The sequence below is a fragment of the Leopardus geoffroyi genome, chromosome C3, assembly GCF_018350155.1.
Source record: "Leopardus geoffroyi isolate Oge1 chromosome C3, O.geoffroyi_Oge1_pat1.0, whole genome shotgun sequence".
Taxonomy (NCBI): domain Eukaryota; kingdom Metazoa; phylum Chordata; class Mammalia; order Carnivora; family Felidae; genus Leopardus; species Leopardus geoffroyi.
In genome coordinates, this window is record NC_059338.1 from 66334235 (window position 1) to 66341445 (window position 7211).

Genomic DNA, 7211 nt, shown 5'->3' on the forward strand with positions numbered 1-7211 from the left:
GAGGTATTTTGTCTTATGCAGCAACTCATGTGGGAATAAACCACAGCAGATGACATGTGCCAATGCTGCCTTCCTGAAGATCAGGTGACCAGCTTGCTTATCAACAAGCGTCATTTCCAGGAGACTAGCTCATTACAGTGTTGACATAGCATCATCTGGGATGAAGCAAAAAAAGTGGGTCCTTGTGCCCCAGCCGAGGCTCCAACACAGATTGGCTGCATGACCCTGGCCAGGTCATTGTCGTGTTCTTGGTTCAGTCTCATCATCGATATCTGTAAAACTAAGTGGTTGGATAGGAATCGATGATTCTGGGACTTACCTGGGGGTTCTTGTTAAATATATAAATTCCAGGCTCTACCCCAGGGCCTCTAGCTCTGATTCCATCTTTCTTTCTTCCTTCCTTCCTTTCTTCCCTTCTAATGTTTATTTGCTTTTGAGAGACAGACCATGCGCTGGGAAGAGGCAGAGGGAAGGGAGACACAGAATCTGAAGCAGGCTCCAGTCTCTGAGCTGTCAGCACAGAGCCCAACGCGGGGCTTGAACCCACGAACCGCGAGATCATGACCTGAGCCGAAGTCAAATACTTAACCAACAGAGCCACCCAGGTGCCCCTCCGAGTCCATCTTTCTAGCACTGGTTTACAGCGAGGGGGCCCACGCCTGAGAAAACTGGAGATTCCCCTGATGCCCACCCCATTCCTACGCTGGTCACTCATACGTGCGTAGCGCAGCCCGGTCTCAGAGGAAGAAACAAAATAGTGGCTCTTCCGTGTCTATGTCTCCAGACACGGCCCTCTGGGGACACAGGCACTGGGGCGTGGAGGATTGCAAAGCACCGAGGAATGTATTCTACATGATGGCGTTGTGCTTTGAACAAACCCCAGTGATGTCATTCAGTATTCTTCTTCCAAAGAGAATGCCGTTCTTTGGGTATTTCGCCCCATTTAGGATGGTGCCACTCAGTAGGGTCTCCCAGGAGCTCTGTTCAGAATAGCGTCTTTAAGGACTCTCTCGAGTGCCACGATACCACTAAAATAGGCATCATTCCCACTCTATCTAAGCTGTCGGTCAGGGAAGACAAACATGTCGAAGGGCAGACAAACAGAGCTGCAAACACAGGGAAGCATAAACAGAGACCTTACCCAGCAAATAAATGTAGTTTGAAATATTGACATTCTGAACAGGGATTAGTGCTTGCCCTTATGTTCTGGGTTGAGATGGTTGGAGCCGGTCCAGGGGTACCCGATTCACTGCCCTACGCAAGCAGAGATTAGATTATTTCCTCCTAGCCACTCACCCTCTCTCCAAATTTGGGATTTTATTTTATTTTACTTATTTATTTTTTGAATGTTTGTTTATTCTGAGAGACAGAGAGGAGCGACAGAACATGAGGTGGGAGGGGCAGAAGGAGAGGGAGACACAGAATCCCAAGCAGGCTCCAGGCTCCGAGCTGTCAGGCCAGAGCCCGACGCGGGGCTGGAACCCACCAACTGTGAGATCATGACCTGAGCCAAAATCAGGGGCTTAACCCACTGAGCCCCCCAGGAGCTCCCAAATTTGGGATTTTACCTGTACTCATAAGCGTTTATTAAATTCGCTCTTTTTTCTTAAGAGTTACACACGGGGGCTGCAAAAAATTAGATACCTTCCTGCCTTTTGGAGGCTTGGCAATGACAAAAATTAGGCAAATGCCAGAAGAACGTTTCACCAGGAAAGTAAAGGGAACCTTTCTTACGAATCGAAGAGATCCAAACTCCAAACGAGCATGTAAATGTTTGGATCACTATCTAAAACCAGCCTGGCTTCCAAGCCTTATCCAGGATTAGTGACAAGCCCAAACAAGCTCATTCCACGGGAATTGCCTTAATTGTCTTATTGTAAATTAATTGGATTTTTGTGGGGGGGGGGGCGCGGGGGGGGTCAGATGAGTTGATCTCATTTTGACTGGAAGCCGTTTTTTTCCTTCTCCTTTCGTGGGAAACAGCAGCACTAAACCGTCACTGTGGCTCGTATACGGACGGATAGCTAATGTTTCTTTTTTTCAGGCATTTTTAGATATGAAGGCTTCTGGATGCAACTGTCGACAGAGTCAAATGCACACCTTCCGTGAGTCTGTGCTCAACTTCTCTGACTTCGGAGGTCGTCTTTTACAAAGAGCTGGGTCTCCTGCATCCTGGACCCTCTGAAGATCTGTTACGAAAATAGTTAACGAGCCAGGGGCAGAGTAAGTGGACCTAGAATCGTCGGAACATTTCCCAAGGATGCAAAGACTGCAACAACCAACATCTTTATACCATCTAATTGTGCCTCGCAGCAAGACGCTGCCTACTGAAGATTGGATCCATATGTTGGCAGAACCTTTATGGACCTGTAATTTGATTTTCTGAGACGTAATTTGATTTCACTTGCTGCCTTAATTCTAGATCTGCCTTACGGCAAGCAATAGATCGGGTCTTACCCCAGCCCTGTCCAAAGGTCTTTCCTGACCCCATCCTAGCTGCATGAGACACCTTGTCTCAGAGGTCCCCAAATACCCTTTGCATTTCAATATCACTGCTATTTCCTTATTCTTTTATAGCCATGATGGTCTTGATGTGTCTGTCGCCACTGCTAGACTGTGAGCTTCTTGAGGATAGCAATATTAAAATGTTTATTTCTCCCTCGCCTGGCACATGGCAGATGTTTAACAAACGCTTTCTAAATAAGTGATTACGGGGGCGCCTGGGTGGCTCGGTCGGTGAAGCATCTGCCTCTTGATTTGGGCTCAGGTCACGATCTGAGTCCCGGGTCCCGAGTCCCCAGTTGGGCTCTGGGCTGACAGTGCAGAGCCTCTTCTCTCCCTCTCTCTCTGCCCCTCCCCTGCTCACATGCTCTCTCTCTCTCTCTCTGTCTCAAAATAAAATAAACTTTAAAAGTATATAAATAAGTGATTGCACACACGGGGACACGTATGTCTGAATGAACAAGGATCAGGATGCATACAAGAACACAGGGATAAATACATCCCAGCACAGTGGGATTTAGCCATTCTTGGTGCTAAAAATCCCCTTCCATGAGAGGCAATCAATTACTGGCTGTGGCCATCGGAAGTGATTTAGATCCCATAGCAGCTAAGATGGTGAGAAGGTGAGATTCTGTGTCACTGATTCTATCTTTCGGAGGTGAGTTCTGGAGAAGGCGGGGACGAGGGAAGGTAAGTTAGGACACAGAGGCAAGTTGAGGGCTGTGAGGCAGAGCAGGGAGACCATCAAGCCCGTGACCCGGTGGAGCTGAAAAATGGGGCAGCAGTCTGTGGGGACAAGGGGGAGGGGAGAGGGCCTGGGAGTTGGGGAACCTTCTAGATTAGAGACTTTTGGTTCCCAGGCATGTGTCATGTCATTGGAAAGGAAGTGGTTAAGGGCTGGGACCTCTGGCATTGGTCTGGAGGCATCAACGGGGCCGTGGGCTGTCACAACTGTAAGCAGGGGGCACAGAGCCCTCACCCTTCTGCGGCTCTCTCAGCCAGGAGGAGAACCAGGGCCCGCCGTCACCTGCCACGTTCAACGTGACAGTTTCAATTCTCTGGATTCCACGAGAAAGGAATTTCCAAATCCTGAAAATTATTCCCTACTTGATTTATTTTCTAATGCTGAACACACACACACACACACACACACACACAAGTTCCTAAAGGCTCCCTGCTTACAAGCGAAACGGTGATTCTGACACTGAAAAGGACCCCAAAGAGCAGATAGTTGACCCTGAGCACCCCCCATGTTATGGTCAAATCAGAACCGGAGAAGGAAGAATGAGGTTTATTTCTTGAAAAGGAGGTGGTTCCAGTGAGTGAAAATAACTCCCACAGGAGTCCCACGAAAAAAGCAGGGATTTGAGCCACAAAGTAAATTATCAGGACAAGTTACAGCAGAGTAGAATGATCGGGCCTCCGCGGGGCCTGCCTGCGCACGGTCAAGGTATAATTTAACACAGACCAACGTGTGTCTTCTCACTACGGAGTAGGTCGTTGTCTTTGCCCGATGATTGTCTGCATTTCTGTTTTAGATAAAAATTGGGAGCTTTGCTTGGCTTCCGCTGTAGCCGGTTCAGAGCCAGGGGGCCGCCACGGTGGCTGATGGGTCATTCTCAGACCCCGCTGACCTCAGATCTTGAATCATTCCTGCCACTTTTACTGGTAAATATCTCACCCCCTACGTGTTTCCGGGCATTGGGTGATGGGGCTGGCTCTCTGTGCCATTAGTGAACGCCATTCAGAAGAAACCGCCCTGGGTTTGCTGCGGGGAGGCTTGCTATGACGCAGGCAAGATGGTCTTATTTCCTTACATTTTGAATGCCAAGGCTGGGGTTGGTAAAAAGAGGATTATGCCAGACCAATGTTACTTCCTTTTACGCTAAAGGGGCAGGATATATGGTGGTGGGTGGCGGAGAGTGGAGGGTGGGGGAAGGAGGTAGCTTCTGTGGATGTGAATAAGGCAGTTGATCCTATGTCACATGAACCCCTAAGCCAGAAGCTGGGACACTGGTAACACTACTATTAGCGAATTGAAAATTCCTAAACAATGATTATCGGTGACTCCTTATCGACTCGAGGACATCCTCAGGGGTTAGTTCTTTATCAGTAATTCAGACAAAGATATCGAAAGCATTCACCACATTTGGAGAGGGCCGCCGTCTGCAGGGAGGGGAAGGCTATCAACTTGAATATTAGGAACAGAATGCAGCCTGACTTTGAAAATTCAGAAACGTTGTCTATTAAAGCCAAAATTTGCTCTTAGTCTCAACAGAGACAAATGCGTGTCAAAATCTTTAGGAGTCGGGACTATGGGCTCAAGGGGGCGTAAGACCAAAGAGTCTTACACAGGAGAAACTGCTTCCACGTCAGACCCTAAGCGAAGTGAGTCAGCAATGCCGTATCCTAATTAAAACGATTCATTGTGATCAAGGATACGTTAAAGGGAACATACCACGCAAAGACAAGAGATCATCTCTTCGTGGTGTTTAGCATTACTAGGACTGGGACTTGGTTTGTTATGAGCCCACTTTACAAAGAGCAATGTTCCAGAGAAGTCGGCTAATGGCGATGGGAGAAATGAAAAACAGAAGGAAGAGGAAAGCCGTAGCTCTTCACGAGGGACATGCCACCGGGGCCCTGCCCTTGGTGTCGGATTGTCAGTGTTATTTTCAAGTCTCTTCTGCAGGGTCAGATTTTACAACTCTGGAGCTCAGCTTTACTGAAAAATGAAAAAATAGGTAAGCTGATGGGCTAAAATTAGCCCCTAATTATTTGCGAAGCGCTTCTCTATCAGGTTCTCCTCGAGCCTGTCCTACTTTTCTTTGTCCCTGGCGTTAGAGACCATTTATCTTTTTTAAACAACCGCAGAATCACAGTAGCACATCCTTGGCCTAAAATTTAGGCTTCTGTTGTACTGATTCTGGTCAATTACTGCTCTTTACTAAAACGCTAACCCATAAATAAGAGAGGTCAGCAAACCTGAGGTTCTCAACATTTCTGGCAATTAGATGCTCCCAGAATCGCCAAGTGTGACAGCAGTGTTGGCCGCACCCGAGCTGGTCTGGGTGAGGGCTGGCTCCTCAGGTCTGCTCAGTGCCCTGTACTTCCCTCCATCACACAATTCATTACACTTTCTTTTTTAAATATTTGTACTTACTTTTTAAAAGTAAGCTCTACACCCAACACAGGGCTCGAACTCACAACCCCAAGATCAAGAGTGGCACGCTCCAACTGAGCCAGCCAGGCGCCCCTATTTATCACACTTTCATTCATGTATGTTTCTTTCTTTTTTTTTTTAATTTTTTAAAAAAATTTATTTTTGAGAGAGAGACAGAGTGCGAGCAGGGGAGGGGCAGAGAGAGAGGAAGACACAGAATCCGAAGCAGGCTCCAGGCTCCTAGCTGTCAGCACAGAGCCCGACGCGGGGCTCGAACCCACAAACCGTGAGATCATGACCTGAGCCACAGCTGGACGCTTAACCAACTGAGCCACCCAGGCGCCCCTATTTATTTTTTAAAGCCTTCTATTGAAGTATAACTTACATTAGAAACGTGTACAGGGGCACCTGGGTAGCTCAGTTGGTTAAGCGTCCGACTTCGGCTCAGGTCATGACCACACGGTTCGTGAGTTCGAGCCCCGCCTCGGGCTCTGTGCTGACAGCTAGGAGCCTGGAGCCTGCTTCGGATTCTGTGTCTCCCTCTCTCTCTGCCCCTCCCCCGCTCACACTCTGTCTGTCTCTCTTTCTCAAAAATATATAAACATTTAAAAAAAAGAGAGAAATGTGTACAAATCCTCAGAGTTTAATATATTTCCCAAAACTAAACACACTTGTGTCATCAGCCCCCAGGTGAAGAATTAGAACGTGCCCCATCCAGTCACTACCCATCCCCAAAGGTGGATGGAATCCAATCTCTTTCGTTTTTGCTTTACCAAGAGTACTCCACTGAACGTACCTGGACGTGTCCCTTGGCTGGTGTGCACGTGAATTTCTCTAGAATAGATACCTAGACCCATCCTGATTTTAGAGGCGGCTGGCGCTCCATAGAAACACCAGTGTTTTCTATCTCTTTTAGAACAGTAGAATTTGGCCTTTGGATGGCTTTTCTCTGGCATTCAAGGTGGATGAATGGTTGATAAATGTGGCCAATAGCCTCAAGTTATTTTGCATTTTGTTGTTGTCCTCGAGCTGAAACAGAGGAACTGTGATCAGTCCTCCTTCAATGTCTGAAGTATGTTTGTCCTTTACATAAAGTCTAACTGTGGAAACTCTGACCCTATAATTTGTTGTAAAGAAGTAGGCCTGGAGTTTTGAAGGAATATCGAATATACTAGTTTGGAACATGAACAGTATTTTCTTTTCTTTAAAAAAAAATTTTTTTTTAATGCTTATTATTTATTTCTGAGAGAGAGAGACAGAGTGCAAGCAGGGGAGGGGCAGAGAGAGAGGGGGACAGAGAACCCGAAGCAGGCTCCAGGCTCTGAGCTATCAGCCCAGAGCCCGACGCGGGGCTCGAACTCACGAACCAGGAGATCACGACCTGAGCTGAAGTCGGACGCTTAACTGACTGAGCCACCAGGCGTCCCTAGGGTAAGAACTTTTAAGATGTTGTGTCCTGTTTGTATTCACAGCGACTAACCCAGGACTTAGCACAGTAAATACTCAGAGAATGCGTATCCTCTGATGCAGGAATGTTCTAAGAAGG

The 7211-nt window shown here is 47.5% G+C and overlaps 1 long non-coding RNA gene across 2 annotated transcripts; it reads right to left on the bottom strand.

Moving 5' to 3' along the window:
• Window positions 1-3774: 3774 nt before the first annotated feature.
• On the bottom strand, window positions 3775-6557 carry LOC123586530. Of its 2 annotated transcripts, none has more exons than XR_006706854.1 (2): window positions 6462-6557; window positions 3775-5227 (listed from the first exon to the last, which is right to left on the bottom strand). It is a non-coding gene; the product is annotated as an uncharacterized LOC123586530 (long non-coding RNA). The 2 variants fall into 2 exon arrangements; XR_006706855.1 differs by lacking the exon at window positions 6462-6557 and adding an exon at window positions 5488-5713.
• Between the last annotated feature and the right edge of the window lie 654 nt (window positions 6558-7211).